General features: G+C 40.0%; 1 pseudogene; it reads right to left on the bottom strand.

Moving 5' to 3' along the window:
• Positions 1-490: 490 nt before the first annotated feature.
• On the bottom strand, positions 491-1,816 carry LOC123138567 (uncharacterized; annotated as a pseudogene).
• Between the last annotated feature and the right edge of the window lie 3,008 nt (positions 1,817-4,824).

The raw sequence follows: 4,824 nt of genomic DNA, 5'->3' as shown, positions 1-4,824 counted from the left end.
TCACTGGGAGTTGCATACGGTGCTAGTAAACCATCTTTATTAACAAATATGTAATTGCATGTATATACATGTGTTTATTTGGCAAACATGTGGATAGGAATGAGACAGTACCTTGTCCACAATTATGAGACAAGTGAATGAAAAAAGGTCACAGGATGGGAACGGACAGTCTGACAACACAATACAAGTATTTGGCACCTGCAGGAACAACATTAAAAAAATAAAAGGTATCTATTCTTCCTTTGCACCAGCATCAATAGCTTGGTGAACTAGAAACATGCGTAACAAGCTTGTTCTATTTTTACAACGTTATCACGTGCGCCTTGAGAAACAGAGCACCAGGGAATTGGATGACACAATACACTGAAATCAGGGAGTTTTCAGTATTCAGACAGTGTTAGTTTAGACCCTTACAAAATAGCCCAATGGGAACAAAAGAAAAGTATAAAAGACCTTTCTAACATCATTCCTAGACTAGGCCTGATTCCTTTCAGCTTGATTTTCCAATAACTGCTAGCAATTTCGACCGCCATGTCCGCCAATCAAGCCTCTTTGCTTCCAGCAAATGTGGCTGAGGTAAAGGCACATAAGCTGGAAGCTTTGAGTAGCACGCCACATAGTGGTAGAACATTTCGTAGACATGCTCATGATCTTGTTCAATTTCATCGAGTTCATGAAGTTCCCCATTGCTGATGACATATGAACGGAGCTTGTTTGCCCAACAGTCAAAGAGGAAGATAACTTCTCTCTCCAAGTCGAGAGCGGCAATCTCATACACACAGTTCCAACACTGCTGGGTGGAGTCATAGTGAGCAAGGTCGTCCCTTCCGAATGAATTGCTCATACTAAGACAATACTTCATAGTCCACTTTTAAGGCCTGGAAACATCAAGACTCCAAATCTGAATTGCAAGCCAATCCGTCGCTGGCAATGCACAGTGCATGGCCCCCCGAGATTGGCCTAAGTAACCTCGGGTGTACATACCCACAGGAAGGCCATTTTAAGGCTCAACAGAAGGGCCATGAGGCAATTTAATAGTTTGACTACTAGGTGGTATGCGATAACTCATTGCCTCAAAGACATTCAATATCAAGATCCTCCGCACTGAGTTCTGCCGTAGACTAAAAAGATAAAGTGAACCAACTATGAACAAGTGTGGGTAGCCAATAACAGTGGGTATGCTGGAATTCCACCATGCATCATATACAAGCCATGTGGAAAGATCAGACGAAAACACCTCAAGTCCACTCAAGAATGAAGATAAAGGATTCCGTTTAAAGTTGAAGACGTAGAACTGTGTGGAACATGATGGGCTGAAAGCCAATATAGCTTAACAAACATTGTGTTCTTGGTAAGAACGAGTATTGGGAAGCCTTGTCCACTCTCGTGTTGCTGGGTTGCACACAATGAAGTGGCAGGTAATTGTTCGTGTACTCCAATCCATGCTCCTACGCATGCCGAGCACTAGGCCATTGCAGCAATCCATAAGTTCCAGTCGTGGATTGTGTGGCAAGAAACTAAGTGCTTCATCAATTTGCTCAATGTTTCAGGGCTGGCCAAGAAGTTTGGTAGCCTTCTTATTGAAGTCTTGGTACGTGCAGAAAAGACCTGTGGGGATTTTTGGCAGCTTCTCATTGTAGTTTGGATCAGAGGAGAAGGCATGCCAGGATTTGCAGGCACATTTGAAGCGGCAAAAAGACCTCAACGACAGCCCAGAGAGGGTTTCCACATTCAGGTCATCAGGTAGCACACTGACTTCCATATGGTCCATTTCTATGGTGCAACTTTGGGCAATGCATACCAATACTCTTTCCATCCACTCGTAGTATAATCTGGCCAAGGTACGTTTGCTGATTGATCGATAAATTGAACTTATTGGTGACAAATATAAAGGGTTGTTTTGCTTTATTTAAGAATTTCAAAAAACTGTTAAACAGAACATCGAATTTACGGATAGCTACGTAGTTGACGAAAGACAATTTGTTCACTTTGCAGACACACCGAAGATGTCAGCCACTCAATCTGCTTGCTGGACATTGAATAGAGCAAAAAAAAATTAGAGTGACCGAAACGATGCAGGGAGCGCTGTACCATTGGACGCTACGCAGGCTCCACGCGACGCAACATAGAATTTTCATTTCCTAACGGCGAGCCGAAATCCTTGCGACACAAGGTAGAGCGGTGCCGCTTTGCTAGATCGGGGCTGCCATGAGATTGCTCGAAATGACGGGATTGCCATCGGTGGCTATGCGGGTAGAAATGCGCGGGGAACGGAAGACAAAACTATAATGAGTTGAGGAACGGATTGGAAGACGACAAATGGATTACAACTTTACCATTCTACCATTTCTATTGAAAAATATATCTTCAAATGATTCCCTAAATCGGACGGTCACAAAAAATTATAAATGGAGTTACACAAAATTACAAATCCTAACTCGCCAATCGTCGTAAAAGACCTCTTATACTAAACATTTATACTTATTTATATCAAATGCCAGCTTTAGTTACAATAATGTAGTAAGTTATAAATACACATTACATTATTCTTGTCTTTTTGATACATTGCGCACTAAGATATATTTGTACAAAATCACTATGATGTGAGAAACTAAGGAAAGAAAAAGAAATTGCATTTCTTCTCAGCTTAGTTTTTTAAATTTGCATGAATATAACATATGTGTATCTTTAAGAATCCTGGTAGATATCTCTAACATGAATGACATATGAAATATCTTCACATCGTTTCGAGGTTATAATTACTCATGCAAAAAAGGAGACGACTCCAGAGTATACAAGGTGTTTACGAGGGTGGTCTTCGCGGTCGCTCTCACTGCAGCTTGCGTGCTCCACCGCTGAGGCGGCTATTTGGCGCCACGACTACACAAGGACCATCGGCTGGATGCTGATTCCTGGCTGATGTGTTTGTCAATCCGATAGTCCTGTGTCTCTGTTGTACCGATCTCTTTGGCGTGCTCCCTCCTAACTGCCATGTAGTAATTCTGCACATCCTTTGACATTTTGGCCTTTTGTATACTCCCTCTGTTTCATAATTTAGAGTATATATATTTTTTGAAGAGTAAAACTATGCCGCTTTGACTAAGTTTATAGAGAAAACTATTTATATCTATAATATTAAAAATATATGAAACTACATCATAATGAATCGAATGATATATGTTTGACATTCTAGATGTAAATATTTTTCTCCATAAACTTGGTCAAAGTCTTTGATGTTTGATATTTTAACAAATCTATATGTATTACATTATTGAATAGAGGAAGCACGAAATTCAGGTGGGCAATCTCTACCCCCGTTAAAAATTAAAAAATGAAAAATTGGAATGTCGACGCATTATAAATACATTTGTCCAAGCAAAAGTCAACGGAAAACCAGTTAACAAGCGATTAGGTAGCTACCTTGGTCGGTGACTAGGATCACACGTAGCGTTGCAAAAAAAGAGAATTTTTCTTAGTTCAACTTTGTGTTAGCTTCATGTCATAGAATTGAACTTCACCTTTTTTATACACTTTAAGTCTTGGTGATGTAAATTATCAGAAGATTTATGTTGGATATGCATTATGGGTTCATACCAGAGTTTGGGCATGAATTTGTATTAAGTAACTTGACAAATCGTTTTTTCTTACTCTCTCTGGACTTTGGAGCGTATCCCATAAACTATCCTATATTTTGAACTCCAATAAGTTTTCTATGCATGCAACAAATGTTATAAGTATTTTAGTATTTAAATATACTTAAAACTACTTCCACCTGCATCAGCATGTGTTGATGTTTCATCTCCAATACATATAAGGAAGTTATGTAACCACGCTAGCGAAAGAATGAGAGTGTCTGAAGACCGACAACATGATATTGCTTTACATGCATCGGTTTTGAATTGTGTCTTGAGCCAATAGTTGGGTTGCCCGGCTCCTATGCTTGCCTCCTACGTTCCACTTTGTTTGGCTAGTTCACTACAAGAAATATGTCAACTTGCGACCATCACTATTGGTCACTGAATGGTCATTGTTTTTCATTTGCGACCTTTTTATGACCAAAAACAATTGGTCAAAAGCTGACCGTCTTTAATGAAACTTAACTACCTTCTCTATGATATGGTTGTAGAAGGCAACGACCAAACCAAAAGGTCGTTAAACCAACGACCTTTTGTTTTGGTTGCTGATTGTCTGCCCAGGCCACATCGGATCCAACATAGCAAGCTGACGTGGCGTAGTTGTAACCAATTGAATTGGTCGTTGATTAGAATCAGCCCGGTCAAATTTGGTGTTCTACATGGGCCTATCCCAACAATTCAGCCCATTTATTATAATTTTTCCTTGTTAATTCCAGTTGGCTTCATGGGGCAAGCCCAACATTGCAGTCTTTTTATTTTTGGGCCATGGCATTTTTGTCTCAACAGTTTTAGTTTTCTTTTTTATATAAAATGGGTTCACTAGTCAGGTGGGTCCCCATTGTCACATTCTGGTACTAGGTCCTAGCTACCAGGGCCATATTCTTCATTTTCTAATTTGACGTAAATAAATACCTAGTATTTAAATTAGCACATAGAAAACACACAAAATACTTCAAAATATTATGAACCAAATTCAGTACAGAGCTCCTGCTGTACAAATAACACGTAATAAGCTCTAACATACAAGCTCTACAAGGGTTATGTTCTTCAGCATGGATCTCTTCTTGCCACTGTGAGGAGGTGGATGATGTCCACGGTGTGCTTTAGGTGCAGACATCTGTGAGCTTCTTGCTGCTGTTGCATCCGTTCGCTCGATCATGCGGGTACCAATGCATCCAAGTAGAACAAA

This window comes from Triticum aestivum, chromosome 6B (assembly GCF_018294505.1).
Source record: "Triticum aestivum cultivar Chinese Spring chromosome 6B, IWGSC CS RefSeq v2.1, whole genome shotgun sequence".
NCBI lineage: Eukaryota > Viridiplantae > Streptophyta > Magnoliopsida > Poales > Poaceae > Triticum > Triticum aestivum.
The sequence above is the reverse complement of the archived record's forward strand: the minus strand, read 5'-3'. Positions and strand labels throughout refer to the sequence as shown.